This window comes from Bubalus kerabau, chromosome 5, assembly GCF_029407905.1.
Source record: "Bubalus kerabau isolate K-KA32 ecotype Philippines breed swamp buffalo chromosome 5, PCC_UOA_SB_1v2, whole genome shotgun sequence".
NCBI classification, from domain to species: Eukaryota; Metazoa; Chordata; class Mammalia; order Artiodactyla; family Bovidae; genus Bubalus; species Bubalus kerabau.
The window spans coordinates 93416456-93433153 of NC_073628.1; the positions used below are offsets into that span (position 1 = coordinate 93416456).

At 38.6% G+C, this 16698-nt stretch overlaps 1 protein-coding gene across 2 annotated transcripts in view; it reads left to right on the forward strand.

The window, feature by feature from the left end:
* Positions 1-14219: 14219 nt before the first annotated feature.
* The window catches only part of FMO2 (flavin containing dimethylaniline monoxygenase 2), a 64876-nt gene continuing 62397 nt past the window's right edge, over positions 14220-16698 (forward strand). For both annotated transcript variants that reach the window (XM_055582217.1, XM_055582218.1), the window contains exon 1: positions 14220-14405. The gene's annotated coding sequence lies outside the window, so the exon portion shown is untranslated. The remainder of the gene's footprint in view (positions 14406-16698) is intronic.

The following is a 16698-nucleotide window of genomic DNA, read 5'->3' on the forward strand; positions in this document are numbered from 1 at the left end:
TAATCTGTCTTTAATTTCTCATAATATTTTTGTCTGGTTATGGTATCCATGTAATGATGGACTTATAGAACAAATTGAAGAATATTCTGTCCTCTTTGGCAGAGATGTATATAATTGGCATTATTGTTTTCTTAAATGTTTAATGGAATTAGCAGTGAAGCCATCTTTAATCTGAAGTTCTTTGTGGGAAAAATTTTAAACTAAAAATTCAAGTTCTGTCATAGATGTAAGGCTATTCAAATTATATATTTCTTCTTAAGAGAGTTGTGGCAATATGAGTATTTCAAGCAATCTGTACCTTTTACCTAATGTAATTCAATAGTGACATGATAGTCTTATCAACAAGTGGTACTGGAACAATTGGATATTTATATGATATAAAAATAGTGATTTGAAACATAAAAACACTTGAGAACAGGAAAAGTGAAAATTTGAACTTCCCTGGTAGTATAGTGGTTAAGAAATTGCCTGCCAATGTAGGGTCAGATCAGATCAGATCACTCGCTCAGTCGTGTCCGACTCTTTGTGACCCCATAAATCGCAGCATGCCAGGTTTGCCTGTCCATCTCCAACACCCTGAATTCACCGAGACTCATGTCCATCGAGTCAGTGATGCCATCCAGCCATCTCATCCTCTATCGTCCCCTTCTCCTCTTGCCCCCAATCCCTCCCAGCATCAGAGTCTTTTCCAATGAGTCAACTCTTCGCATGAGGTGGCCAAAGTACTGGAGTTTCAGCTTCAAAATCATTCCCTCCAAAGAAATCCCAGGGCTGATCTCCTTCAGAATGGACTGGTTGGATCTCCTTGTAGTCCAAGGGACTCTCAAGAGTCTTCTCCAACACCACAGTTCAAAAGCACCAATTCTTCGGCGCTCAGCCTTCTGCACAGTCCAACTCTCACATCCATACATGACCACTGGAAAAACCATAGCCCTGACTAGACGAACCTTTGTTGGCAAAGTAATGTCTCTGCTTTTCAATATGCTATCTAGGTTGGTCATAACTTTCCTTCCAAGGAGTAAGCATCTTTTAATTTCATGGCTGCAGTCACCATCTGCAGTGATTTTGGAGCCCAGAAACATAAAGTCTGACACTGTTTCCCCATCTGTTTCCCATGAAGTGATGGGACCAGATGCCATGATCTTCGTTTTCTGAATGTTGAGCTTTAAGCCAACTTTTGCACTCTCCACTGTCATTTTCATCAAGAGGCTTTTTAGTTCCTCTTCACTTTCTGCCATAAGGGTGGTGTCATCTGCATATCTGAGGTTATTGGTATTTCTCCTGGCAATCTTGATTCCAGCTTGTGTTTCTTCCAGCCCAGCGTTTCTCATGATGTACTCTGCATATAAGTTAAATAAACAGGGTGACAATATACAGCCTTGATGAACTCCTTTTCCTATTTGGAACCAGTCTGTTGTTCCATGTCCAGTTCTAACTGTTGCTTCCTGACCTGCATATAGGTTTCTCGAGAGGCAGGTCAGGTGGTCTGGTATTCCCATCTCTTGAAGAATTTTCCAGTTTATTGTGATCCACACAGTCAAAGGCTTTGGCATAGTCAATAAAGCAGAAATAGATGTTTTTCTGGAACTCTCTTGCTTTTTCCATGATCCAGTGGATGTTGGCAATTTGATCTCTGATTCCTCTGCCTTTTCTAAAACCAGCTTGAACATCAGGAAGTTCACAGTTCACATATTGCTGAAGCCTGGCTTGGAAAATTTTGAGCATTACTTTACTAAGCGTGTGAGATGAGTACAATTGTGCGGTAGTTTGAGCATTCTTTGGCATTGCCTTTCTTTGGGATTGGAATGAAAACTGCCCTTTTCCACTCCTGTGGCCACTGCTGAGCTTTCCAGATTTGCTGGCATATTGAGTGCAGCACTTTCACAGCATCATCTTTCAGGATTTGGAATAGCTGAACTGGAATTCCATCACCTCCACTAGCTTTGTTAGTAGTGATGCTTTCTAAGGCCCACTTGACTTCACATTCCAGGATGTCTGGCTCTAAGTCAGTGATCAGACCATCGTGCTTATCTGGGTCATGAAGATCTTTTTTGTACAGTTCTTCTGTGTATTCTTGCCACCTCTTCTTAATATCTTCTGCTTCTGTTAGGTCCATACCATTTCTGTCCTTTATCAAGCCCATCTTTGCATGAAATGTTCCTTTGGTATCTCTGATTTTCTTGAAGAGATCCCTAGTCTTTCCCATTCTGTTGTTTTCCTCTATTTCTTGCATTGATCACTGAAGAAGGCTTTCTTATCTCTTCTTGCTATTCTTTGGAACTCTGCATTCAGATGTTTATACCTTTCCATTTATCCTTTGCTTTTCACTTTGCTTCTTTTCATAGCTATTTGTAAGGCCTCTGCAGACAGCCATTTGCTTTTTTGCATTTCTTTTCCATGGGGATGGTCTTGATCCCTGTATATGGGTTCAATCCCTGGTCCAGGAAGATTCCATATGCCACAGGGAAACAAAGGCTGTGTGCCACAAATACTGAGCCCATGTTCTAGAGTCCATGAGCTGCAAATACTGAGACCATGTGCCACAACTTCAAACCCCTCATTACCTAGAGCCTGTGCTCTGTAACAAGAGAAACTACAACAAGCAGAAGCTCACACACAGTAACTAGAGAGTAATCCCCATGCACAACTAGAGAAAGTCTGTGCACAGAAACAAAGACCCAATGCAACCAAAATAAAAATAATAAAAATAAATAGAAGAGAATGGAATGAAATATTTTTTTTAAAAAAAGAAGAAAAGTGATATTCTGAGTAAAGATACCTATGCTTCAAGAACATGTTTCAGGGTGTAAAGAGTCTCCTCCCAATCCAGACCCAATGCTACAGGGATGCTTTCCCCAACCAAGATTCTCGTGGAAGTGTGGATAAGTACAGCGTTGGCTCTTTTGATTAAAAAAAAAAATCTAAGCCAACTGGAAATTTCATTGGCAAATTGGAGCAGTTGGTATCTTATTCAGTCAAAAGGACTATGCTGATTTTTATCAAACTAAATTTGATGGGATGCTATTTACAACGTCTATGTACTTAGTCCTGTGTAGTAAACAGACTTAAGTATGTCTTTTTCCCATCATATTTATCAGTTATGCAAAATAAGATGAGAACAAGGAACACTGAGGAGCAACAGGGGTCTACAGAGCAAGGCAACTCAAGGCAATTCATATTCCTGACTTAGTTCTTAGCTGGATCTTTGGTGAAATTCATGTTGTATAAGAATATGTATATGTAGGTGTGTGAATATGTTTGTGACTGAATCCAGTGTGAGGATTATAGCAGGCAAACTCATTAACAAAGTAAACAAACAAAACCTTTTTTATCTGTTCATTATCATTGATAACCACTGATTTTTTTTTTTTTTTTACATCAGATTGGGAGAAAGTCTAACAGTTAAGCAACTGCTGGTTTCCCATCAAACACAAACTTCTTTTTCCCCAAACTTCAAACTTTTTATTTTGTATTGGGGTACAGCCAATTAACAACATTGTGGTAGTTTCAGGTCAGTAGCAAAGGGACTTAGCCATACATGAACTATTTTTAATGTTCTCCTTTACTCCTAAAATCCTGCTGCTGCTGCTAAGTCACTTCAGTCGTGTCCGACTCTGTGTGACCCCATAGACGGCAGCCCACCAGGCTCCCCCATCCCTGGGATTCTTCAGGCAAGAACACTGGAGTGGGTTGCCATTTCCTTCTCCAACCTAAAATCCTAGCATACAGTAATAAATTAAATTGAGATAATATACTTAGTGTGACCATCACAGAACTCATTAACATGACTCTCTTTCATGTTTGAGAGTACTTCATTAATCTTTGTGGCATTCCCTCTAACAGTCCATGGGGTCACAAAGAGTCGGACACAACTAAGTGACTCTATTATCATCACCTTGCCCCATTTTACAATTAAGTGGAAACTTTGAGGTAACATGAGGATTAAGGGTAGCACTAAGGAGTCCTTTCCAAGAGCTAATTGACTAGTTCCTATTGTTTTCTCTAAACAACACATGAGGGCATTGAGAACAAAAAGGACATATTTATGTCACTACCCACACATTAATAACATTCTTCATACACAGAAGTACTCTTCAGGAATATGATTAAATGCACTGTGTACATTATATATGTGTATGGGTATATACACATATATGTGTGTATGTATATAATACACATATACATGTTTGTATATACAAATGCATATATATGTATATATTATTTGCATGTGTATGTATAAATATGGCACAATGCATTTAATTATATTTCTGAAGAGTACTATACTTCATATGTGAATATACTGTATATGTCTTTGTGTGTGTGTGTACATATATAAAACATAGCAAAACTGTAACCAAGATTACAAAGACAATGTGAGGGGAGTAGTGTAGGAAACAGAGAAATATTTCCTGGACTTCTCTAGAAAAGGTTCCCAGAGGAGGTGTCATTTGTTTGGACATATGAAGAACATGCAGGAGAAGATGGAAAACAGTATTCTAATGAGAAGAAATGAACTTATCAAAGCCATGAATAAAAAAAATTCAAGTTCAGTGATAGAAGTAAAGGATATAAAAAGGAAAGTGATAGAAAATAAAGATGAACAGGAAGGTAGGGCCAAACTAGATACAGTGTTATATTTTATACTAAGGGCTTTCAGTTTTATAACATTGAAGTGCAGTACATGTCACCCCAAAATATGCCATTATGGCATAAGGATTATCTTGAAGTGAAGCCAACTGGGAATGAGACACAAGAAAAGCTATCTGCCTAAAAGCAGGACAGAAATTCACAAAGAACAAAGGTTAATACCTAAAGACAACTTTAGACTCTATCAGTCTGGAAAAACCACCAGAGGAATCTACATAACAAACTTTACTAAATAGTGCTTATCTTCACCCTTGGAAGCAAAAATCTGCTTTATTTTGTCCTGTCATTTCTCCACAAATTTATTATCTTTTTGTTGAAAATGCTGTATAAATTGGAATTCTAAGCCATCTTGGGGAGTTACTCATTTTCCTCTGGGCATTTCCCATGTAATATATGAGACATACATGTTAATTAACTTCTGTTTTTTTCTCTTATGAACTTATCTTTAATTACAGGGGTCTCAGCCAAGATCTCAGAAGGCTAGGGGGAAAATTATTTCTCCTTCCCTAGAATGTCTACTGCCAAGAGTTAATAGAGGTAAATATAGATCATACAATCTGAATTTTTTGAAACTTTAGGAGTTCAAAATTAACCTCAATTTATTTTTTCAAGCATACAACATTATATCTATACTTCTATATACCCTACAGTGTGCTCAACACCAAAAATGTAGGTTCCATTGACCACCATACATTAGATCCCCTTCACCCATTTGATCCTCTCCCTCTGGTAAACACTACTCTGTTCCCTACAAGGTTGGGAGGTTTTGTTGAGTTTGTTCTTTTACTTTGTTATACTTCACATATGATAAAATCATATGGCTTTGCCTTTCTGTCTGACTTATTTCACTTGGCAAAATACCAAGGTTCATTCATTTTGTCACAGTTGGCAAGATGTTATTTTTGTATTCCATCACACACACACACACACACACACACACACACACACACACCTTTATATACACCATTTCTTCTTTATCCATGTATCCACTGATGGGCACTTAGGTTGTTTCCATATATTGGCTATTGTAACTAATGCCATAGTAAACATACAGGTGGATATAGCTTTTCAAATTAGTGCTTTTTTATAGTGCTTTGGATAAAGTTGCAGAAGTGGGATAGCTGGATCATATAGTAGTTCTATTCTTAAATTTTTAATATTTAGAGGAATCTATATATTGTCTTCCAGGATGGCCGCACAAATTTCCATTCCTACCTTTTTCTATATCCTTGCCAACATTTGTTATTTCTTAGCTTTTTGATAATGTCAATCTAACAAACATGAAGTAATATATCATTGTGATTTTGATTTGCATTTCCCTAGTAATTAGTAATACTGAACATCTTTTTATGTGCCTGTTGAGTGGAGAGCAAAAAAGTTGGCTTAAAGCTCAACATTCAGATAATGAAGATCATGGCATCTGGTCCCATCACCTCATGGGAAATAGATGGGGAAACAGTGGAAACAGTGTCAGACTTTATTTTTTCGGGCTCCAAAATCACTGCAGATGGTGAATGCAGCCATGAAATTAAAAGACACTTACTCCTTGGAAGGAAAGTTATGACCAACCTAGACAGCATATTGAAAAGCAGAGACCTTACTTTGCCAACAAAGGTTCGTCTAGTCAGGACTATGGTTTTTCCAGCGGTCATGTATGGATGTGAGAGTTGGACTGTGAAGAAGGCTGAGCGCCGAAGAATTGATGCTTTTGAACTGTGGTGTTGGAGAAGACTCTTGAGAGTCCCTCGGACTGCAAGGAGATCCAACCAGTCCATTCTGAAGGAGATCAGTCCTGGGATTTCTTTGGAAGGAATGATGCTAAAGCTGAAACTCCAGTACTTTGGCCACCTCATGCGAAGAGTTGACTCATTGGAAAAGACTCTGATGCTGGGAGGGATTGGGGGCAAGAGGAGAAGGGGACGACAGAGGATGAGATGGCTGGATGGCATCACTGACTCGATGGAGGTGAGTCTGAGTGAATTCTGGGAGTTGGTGATGGACAGGGAGGCCTGGCGTGCTGCGGTTCATGGCGTCGCAGAGAGTCAGACACGACTGAGCCACTGAACTGAACTGAACTGACCATCTGCATGTCTTTTTTGGAAAAATGTTGGTTCAATTCCTCTGCCCATTTTGTAATTGGGCTCTTTGGGGTGTTTTTGCTGAACTGTATGACATCTTTATGTATTTTGGATATAATTACTTATCAGATATATTATTTGCAACTATCTTCTCCCATTCAGTAGTTGTCTTTTTATTTTATTAATGGTTTCCTTTGCTGTGCAGAAGCTTTTTAGTTTGATATAATCCCATTTGTTTCCTATCACTTTTGTTTCCCTTGCCTGAAGAGACAAATCTAGAGAGATATTGCTAAGACCAATGTCAAAGAGTATACTGCCTAAGTTTCTTTCTATGAGTTTTATAATTTCAGTGACCTGAATTTTTTAGGAAAAGACTCTGGCAGTTGAATGGAGGATGGCCTCACAAAAGAACAGTTTGGTATGAAGGATCACAGTTAGGAGACTGTTCTGGAAACCAAAGATGGTAATCTCCTAACTTAAACTGATGTGATGGTGATGATATTGGAGATGAGAGGCTAAATTCCAGGGGGAACTGATGGAATTAGTCTCTACCTGAACATGTAGAATAACACATAGAAAGGTAGAGACAGAGACAACATTACAGTTTCCATTGGGAACCTAAGTGGATGGTAACTCTTCCACCTGAACTAAATAATCTCAAAGGACCAGGTTCAGATTAGAAACAGTGATGACAAGTTAGGGTGAGCGAAATTTGAAATTCTTTTGAAAATGTCCCAAAGGCATTTGGAAGCATAGTTCTAGAAGACAAAAGTGAGAGTTTCAAAATTAACATGGGCAAAAATAGTTGTTGAAGCTAAAACCATGAGTGAAATCAGCTAGGGAGAACATGTAGTGTCAAAAGAAAATAGACAGCCCTAGTAGGAAAAGTAAAAGAAGGAAATTAAAAAGAAATACTTAGAAAGATAGAAGTAGAAACTAGGAATAAGTAACATGCTGAAATATGAAGAAAGGAGTTTTGAGGTATTTATACCCAACAAATACACATTGCCCATTAAATGACAATTCCAAGATTAATCTGAAATAATTAAAAAAAAAAAAAAGAAGAGCTTAGAAAATTTTGATGAAGACAAATCTGGAAGGAAATATTTCTCTGTCAGGTGTTTAAGTATTGTGTAAATATATGATAAATATACTATTATTTCAAATGAATACACAGATTCATGGATCAGAAAAAATGATCCAGGAAAACATGAATTTCTCAGGAGAAAATCTGTGTTGGTTGCAACAAGCCTAACCCAAAATGCCAAATCCAGACTTGTTTTTAGACTTATTCCCCTGAATCCACAAGGGAACAAGATTTATTTTCCAAAGTTTATTAAAACTCAGCTTGTCATGTCTCCTCCTAAATCTAATTGGGTCTAATAGCTTCAAAATGGTGTACAAGGGGGGCTGGTATTAATCGCAAAACTCTGATTCACAACTTGGAATTCAGGGATATTTCCAACCCCTTGGTGTCCATTCCACAAACTGAGGCAGATCTATGTCCCATTTAAGCAGGAAATAGCCAGAGTAGTTAGCACCCCATTCCCTCAAAGATTGGGAGAAGGATGAAACAGGAGTGGTTGAAACCAACTCCCCCTAAAACCTAGTTCCTCTGCCAAGTTAACCTTTCAATCCAAAATTTTATACCCTTTCTTGTCCTGTTACCCAAAAGCCAGGTTCACCTCTTGGTGGCTGTCAAGCCAAAAGATATAGCCACACCAAAGGTCAGGGAAAGGAAGGATTTTTTATTACTTACAGCAAGTAAGATGGAGAAGGTAATGGCAACCCACTCCAGTACTCTTGCCTGGGAAATCCCATGGATGGAGGAGCCTGGTAGGCTGCAGTCAATGGGGTCGCTAAGAGTTGGGCACGACTGAGTGACTTCACTTTCACTTTTCACTTTCATGCATTGGAGAAGGAAATGGCAACCCACTCCAGTATTCTTGCCTGGAGAATCCCAGGGACTGGGAAGCCTGATGGGCTTCCGTCTATGGGATCTCACAGAGTCGGACACGACTGAAGTGACTTAGCAGCAGCAGCAGCAAGTAAGAACACTAGAGATCTTTCCCAAAGCAGCATTTCTTCAAACAGCAAAAATCAGAGAAATTTTAAGCTTCTCTTCTTCTGAGGACGCCTTAACCTGTCTGCTTACAGTCCCAAGACTGAGGATTATCAAAGAAAAGGGGTCACTGAAACAGTAGAACTCTATGGGTCCCTCTTGTTTAAAAAATCCTTTCTGTTCTCTCCATTTTATTTATTTATTTATTTATTTTGAGTTCTACACGGTAGTGTTTTTTTTTTAATTTTATTTAATTTAACTTTACAATATTGTATTGGTTTTGCCATATATCAACATGAATCTGCCACAGGTATACATGTGTCCCCATCCTGAACCCTCCTCCCTCCTCCCTCCCCATACCATCCCTCTGGGTCGTCCCACTGCACTAGCCCCAAGCATCCAGTATCATGCATCGAACCTGGACTGGCGACTAGTTTCATATATGATATTATACATATTTCAATGCCATTCTCCCAAATCATCCCACCCTCTCCCTCTCCCACAGAGTCCAAAAGACTGTTCTATACATCAGTGTCTCTTTTGCTGTCTCGTATACAGGGTTATTGTTACCATCTTTCTAAATTCCATATATATGCGTTAGTATACTGTATTGGTGTTTTTCTTTCTGGCTTACTTCACTCTGTATAATAGGCTCCAGTTTCATCCACCTCATTAGAACTGATTCAATTCATATTTGAAGGGAAAATGTTTCAGCCTCCCAGATCTTCCCTGAGTTCCAAAGGGCAGATTCTAACAGTTGCTATTGGGTTGTTGAAAAAGTTTATTCGAGTTTTTCCATAAGATATGATGGGAAACCCAAACAAACTTTTTGGCCAACCCAATAATCAGGGAGGTGAGACAGAAGATAGTAACTTCCCAGCACAAGATTCCTGGAACACCACCCTGCTACCTCACCACCAATTAATAAGAGTAAAGTCACACATCATGCAGCCATCAAGCCATCACCCCAAATGTTGCCTTTAAAAATACTTACCCCAAAATCATCTGGGAATTCAAGCTTTTTTCAGTATCCATCCAAAAGTAGCAAAATGCGCATTCTTTTCAAGCACACATGGAATAATCTCTGGGATAGATCACTTGCTGGGCCACAAAACAAGTCTCAATAAATTTAAGAAGCCTGAAATCATATCAAGTATATTTTCTAACTATATCAGGATGTGATTAGGAATAAACTACAAGAGAAAAACTGCAAAACCCAAAAACACATAAAGGTTAAACAATACATTACTACACAATCAATGGGTCACTGAAGAAATCAAAGAGAAAATCCAAAAATACCTTAAGACAAATGAAAAAGAAAACACAATGATCCAAAATCTATGGGATGATCTAAAATGCAAGTTTATAGCGATACAAATCTACCTCAGGAAACAAGGAAAATCTCAAATAAATAATCTAATCTTACACCTAAAGGAAATAGAAAAAGAAAAACAAAATCCAAAGTTAGTCGAAGGAATAAGTTTAAAGAGCAGAGAATAAACAAAATGGAAATTTTAGAAAACAATTTAAAATATCAATAACACTAAGAGCTGGCTGGTTCCTTGGAAAAGATAAAATTGATGAAAACCTTAGCCAGATTCAGCAAGAACAAAAGAGAGAGGACCCAAATAAATAAAGTGAAAGAGTTATAACTGATATCATAGAAATTCAAAGGATCCTTAAGAGAATATATAAATAATTATATGCCAATTAAATGGACAACATAAAAGAAATGAATAAATTCCTAGAAATGTTAAATCTCCTAAGACTAAATCAGGAAGAAATAGAAGGTATAAACAGACAAATTACCAGTAATGAAATTAATGATTTTAAAGTTTCTAAAACAAAAGTCCAGGAACACATGGCTTCAGTTGAATTCTACCAAACATTTAAATAAGAGTTAACACCAATCCATCTCAAATAATTCCAATAAATTGAAAAAGGAAGAATGCAGGTCCATTACAATCAAATTTTCTAAAATTTTTGAAAGCTTAGTATTGATATTTATATCTGTTATTTTATTTTCTGGATTTTTAGTGTATGGAAACTTTTTTGAGATTTTTCAGCCTGGGACAGGCCAGTAAATACAGTTTTCAGGGGCTTCTAGTTTGAGATATCTTTCTTGCCTTCCTTGAAACAGTAAGTATTGCCTTCATATAGTCACCATTTCAAAGTTCAAAGGAATTTGAAAGGCTGCCTAGTTCATTCCTTGATAGAGGTTTGTGTTTTCTGCACAATATCCAGCCTCTTCTTTGATACCTATTTAGGCATATGATTCATTCATGACCTTCTGGAGCAGCCTTCAGATCACTGACTGCCTCTAGTCACATATCCAGTATGATTACTATTCATTCACAGTGGTGACTAGCCCTGCGATGTCTGTAATTTTCAGAGTCAAATGTAGGAGCCATGTTCTACTTGCTCAACAACCAAAAGTAAAGCACTGAATTAATTCCAAACTATGGTTTTAATTACTTAAATGAATATTGAAAGAGGCAGGATTACCTCCCAGAATCTATCCTATACAAATGTTTGCATAAATGCACAAAGATGGATGGACAAGGAGATTCAATGCAGCTTTGTTTGTAATCATGAAAAACTGGAAACAATTCAAATATCCACCATAATGTAAAATAATATACTGTAAAATATATGAAATCAACTTGACATGGAACTCTACAAAACATATTGTTTAATGAAAAAAAACTAGTAATTAAATAATATATGCAGTGTTTTCTCATTTATGTAAATGCTGCTGCTGCTAAGTTGCTTCAGTTGTGTCCGACTCTGTGCAACTCCATAGACAGCAGCCCACCAGGCTCCTCTGTCCCTGGGATTCTCCAGGCAAGAACACTGGAGTGGGTTGCCATTTCCTCCTCCAATGCATGAAAGTGAAAAGTCAAAGTGAAGTCGCTCAGTCGTGTCCGACTCCTAGCGACCCCACGGACTGCAGCCCACCAGGCTCTTCTGTCCATGGGATTCTCCAGGCAAGAACACTGGAGTGAGTTGCCATTTCCTCCTCCAATGCATGAAAGTGAAAAGTCAAAGTGAAGTCGCTTAGTCGTGTCCGACTCCTAGCAATCCCATGGACTGCAGCCCACCAGGCTCCTCCGTCCATGGGATTTTCCAGGCAAGAGTACTGGAGTGGGGTGCCATGCACATGTATATATATGTACATATATGTTTTCAATATAATTATGTTCATATATATCTTTCTTAAGATTTTTTTAAGAGGTATCATTCAGCCTACAAAGCACCTACAAGATGTTTGGTTAACTTCATGAAGACAAGAGGAAATGAAAGATTTTGTGTTTAAGAATTCCAGCCTCAACTGCAATTTTCGTGCTTTCTCAGTGACACTCCTTTTTGGTGTGTATCATATTACCACAGGGAGTATATGGTAATATGGTACCACATAATATGAGCTTTATCCATTATATAACAATGTTTACTGTAATTCTATCTTAGAGCACTGTAATTAGAGAGTTTTGTACTCACTACTAGAACGCACTTCATTGGAATAAACAATCATAGATGAGTTAACAAAAGCTCAGGCAAGATTGTGGACAAACTCACAATGCCCAGCCTGTGGGATAAATACTCTGGGGTCAAAGTGTCACAAGCCAATAACAGTATACTTTGCCTTATAGATAAGAGAAAGGTAAGAAAAAATGAATTCTGAAAGTCTCCAGGTAACTGATATAAACGATGTTTCATAATACATCATCCAGACAAATGCACAGGACTGCAAAAGAGATAATAATAGGATATTGATAATGCCCTGCCACCCCCATCCATCCTCCTTCACACTGCTACAAGGCTGGCACAGCAAGCCCATCCTTAATATCCTTCAAAAGCTTCCCATAACCCTTTGGATAGTGTTCAAGCTTGATAGCATACAAAACCCATTATCTGGCTGTAGCCTACCTTGTTCTTACCTCTCCCTGCTGCCCTCTTTATACTCTGGTGACATTGGACAGGTCATATTTCCTAAACTCATACCATAATGACTCATTGCTTTGCCTCAACCGTTCATGCTGTTCCCCTTGCCAGATAGCCCCCATGGCCACATACTCATTTCTACGACCCCTTGGATAACTCCTGATATTTTATTATTTATTTTTCTCCATAGTGGCTATTCCTGGAGGTCATTGCCCTGACTCTTCTTTTGCTCACAGTTGGCCCATACATTTACTTCTCCTCTTAAAAAAAAAAAAAAAAAAAACTTCTTTAAGTAAAAAAAAAAAATCTGACAAATTAATTTACACTCCATTTTCAATGACTGACATCTGCTAACACTGGTGAGCCCTTCCAAAGAAGGCTGATAAAATTGGCAAATAAAAATACAGAACATCCAGGTAATTTTAAATTTCAGGTAAACAACAAATAATGTTTTAGTATAAATGCAGCCTATGGAATATTTGTATTTCACCTGGAAACTCCAACACCAGGGTGTCTGAATCATCATTGTAGCAACTATTTGGTAAGGTGTCGTGCTAATGCCACAGGAGGGAAAAAAGTGCCGGGAGCCGGCATATTGCATATTGAGTGCATATTGCATATTGCATATTGAGTGCAGCACTTTCCACAGCATCATCTTTCAGGATCTGTAATAGCTCAACTGGAATTCTATCACTGCCAGGAGCCAGCGTGAGGAACTCCGCCCATGACAAAGGTCATGAGGAAGGAGGCTCGGCATACGCAAAGGTGGGATCGAGCCTCAGGAGTCCCCCTGGAAATTCTCAAGCATCTACCCCCAAAACCAGAGTCTGCCTACTTTCTGCTTTGTGCTTTCACCTACACCTCTGACTTTACGGGGGGCTGTCCCCCACTACCTCTCTCTGAAAAAAGAATTAGCTTACAGCTCCAGTTAATAATTCCTGGGTGTGACAGTGTTTAACCTACAAACTCCTTTGGAAATCCTCTAGCCTGCCTGAATAGGTTTTTCCGGCCACATGTGATTGTTCAGAGCCTCCCAACTGTGAGAGGCAGGAGATGTTCTAAACTGTCTAAACACAGATTCTTTTGAGTAGTTAAAAGATTGATTAGAAATTGTATTGGTGAAGGGTTTTTCACTTATTGAGCCAATGTTTGCTGCTAAGTCTCCATACTCCTTACCTACTGTGTCCTTGGCAGTGTATTGATTGATATAATGGGTGTATAGAAATGTAAAATGCAGCTTTGTCCAATGCTTTTTTGGAGGCTGGTGCCTGACTTTGGAATAATCACCTTTAGAGAAAAATAAGTTTCTTAAAATGTTAACAGGCCTCCGGGCCAGAAGATGATGTAAATCACCTGAACTTTTACATATGATAAGTTTGAAAGCCTGGCTTCAATTAGAACCAGGAACTGCTGTCCTTGCATGACTCCACCCCTTCCCCCATTATCCTCTATGCATAACTTAAGGTATAAAATCTACTTTGGAAAATAAAGTGCGGGCCTTGTTCACTGAAACTTGGTCTCCCCATGTCGCTCTCTCTCTCAAATTCTGGCTGAGTCTCCATCTGGAGCGCGGAACCCGCCATGCTTGCTAATTATGCCTGGGCTTCTAAGATCCGACCGGGGAGGCCTCAGTGTCTCCTCTCCTTCGGGAGAACGGAAGGACGCCTGCGGCCTACGTAAGTGGTGCAAACTTCTTGTCTTGAAGTTTTATTGGTCTCCCGCGTAAACCAACTACTCAGCCTCTTTTCTCCACTGAATTTTCCTACTGAGCTATCCTCATTCTATTATTCTTTATATCCTTAATTAATGTTTAATTAAGCAGTTGTTTCCTGACCCTCGCCTACACCGTCTCTCCTTTGAATACCCCGGATCAGCCAGGGCTGGACCCCGGCAAAAAAGTATCAAAGACTTCACCTAAATGAAATGGATAAAGACCCAAGAGTGGGACTTTGAGCATCTGTCAGCAGATGGAGAGGCATTTATCTGACCAGAGCCTTCCCACCACTCCCGGGTAAAATACTGAGAGAAAGATTTTCTCCTAAGTCCAACCTTAGAGTGCTCACATATTTATTCTTCTGTGAGTTTTCTCTTTGCCATGACTCTCACCTCTCACCTCATCTATCTTTAGCCCTTACCCTAGCTATTGCTCAGGCCCAGATATTCTGCTGTCTTTTAGGCATTCTAGCAGCACTTCTAAAGCCAATTCCAAATAGGCTACACCAAGAAGGCTCTTGTTCCGAGTACATGATGGTCTACAAGGCCAAAAATCTTACAAATAATCTTTACTTTCTCTCTCTCTCTCCTTAGCTATTTATAGCTATTATTAAGTCATCAGGTCCTGAAAATAGAAAAGGTCAAACCCAACATATCCACATTCTTCCTGCTCTCCTCCATCTACACACACACAAATTTGACTGTGGAGTACATTGTCCTTATGCTATGCTATGCTAAGTCACTTCAGTCGTGTCCAACTCTGTGTTACCCCATAGACAGCAGCCCACCAGGCTCCCCCGTCCCTGGGATTCTCCAGGCAAGATCACTGGAGTGGGTTGCCATTTCCTTCTCCAATGCATGAAAGTGAAAAGTGAAAGTGAAGTCGCTCAGTCATGTCCGACTCTTGGCGACCCCATGGACTGCAGCCTACCAGGCTCCTCCGCCCATGGGATTTTCCAGGCAAGAGTGGGGTGCCATTGCCTTCTCCACATTGTCCTTAAAATAAACTAATTAATTTTGTTGGCAACCTTTGCTCTTGTTCTCACTGTTCCCTTAAATAAATCTAATTCCATGAAGCATTAGCAAACAATTCAGATTGTCCTGTTGGAAAACAGAGGGATACATCTGGCACCATAAGGGAAAACTTCATCGAAAAATCATCAGACACCTCTACTTCCTCTCAAAGCTTCTCTTTGATTATCATGTCATTCTCATCATCTTCTCAACCCTTTCTACCCCCTGTTACTGCATTCTCCAGTACCAAACAAACCACCTCCTCTACCTTCTCCCTACTAATCTTTTACTCCTTTCTTATTAGTACAGTCCCATTTTCTCTAGTTTCCTCAACCATCTCAGTCAACAAAGGATTCTCCTTTGAACCATAACAATAACCTTTCTAATTTTGCCCATGTGTCATAATTGTCCAGTCACAAAAAAAATCAAGGGCAGCCTTGAAAGCTTAAAGGAAACACAAAGTAGCATCATAAAACTGGAGGAATAATATAGAAAGAAGAAAAAGGTAAATGACTTTGCTTTTTCTAAAGTTTAGAGCCACAGAGACTGTGATTATGGATTTTGTTCTAAAATGTGGAGATTTTTTCCACATCTCTATTAGGTTTGTGCATTTTTTAAATTATCCAGTTGTGACAAAGTTTGATGTTGACTAGATTCATCATTTCATCCATACAGTGAAATTTTTGTTTTGTAAATTTGTTACACACAAATCACATGCAAAATGTGACTAGCCTAAAATATTTATAACATATACTAAAAGGCTCAAAAAATTTTAATGGGAAACCAAATAGCGTTCTTTAAGCAAAGAAGTGGCATAAGTTAAACTAGCAATATAAGAAATTTCTCTAACTTCAGGATGGAGAATGTGTTGTAAGTGGGCAATGGTGGAAACAAGACTAGTTAGAAACCTATTGCAATAATTCAGGCCTTATTTCAATAATTCAGAAGATGTGATAATTCCAATAAGGATGTGAGTAAAGTATCCCTTTTTCTTATCTATAAAACAGAAGTTTCATGAACAGTTAATACTATAAAAAAATTGTAAGAGAAAACAAATATTACAAAGTACAGAACATTTTAAATACTTTGGTAGCAATCATGTTCACATGACTAATGAAGTTTTAAATGACTGTTTATTTTTGAAAGTATGTTCTTGAAAGACTTTGATTGGGCAACAACTAGCCCAAATTGTATTTTGATAACTTGTTTAAGTACATGCAATATTTGGCAAATACTTAGCAC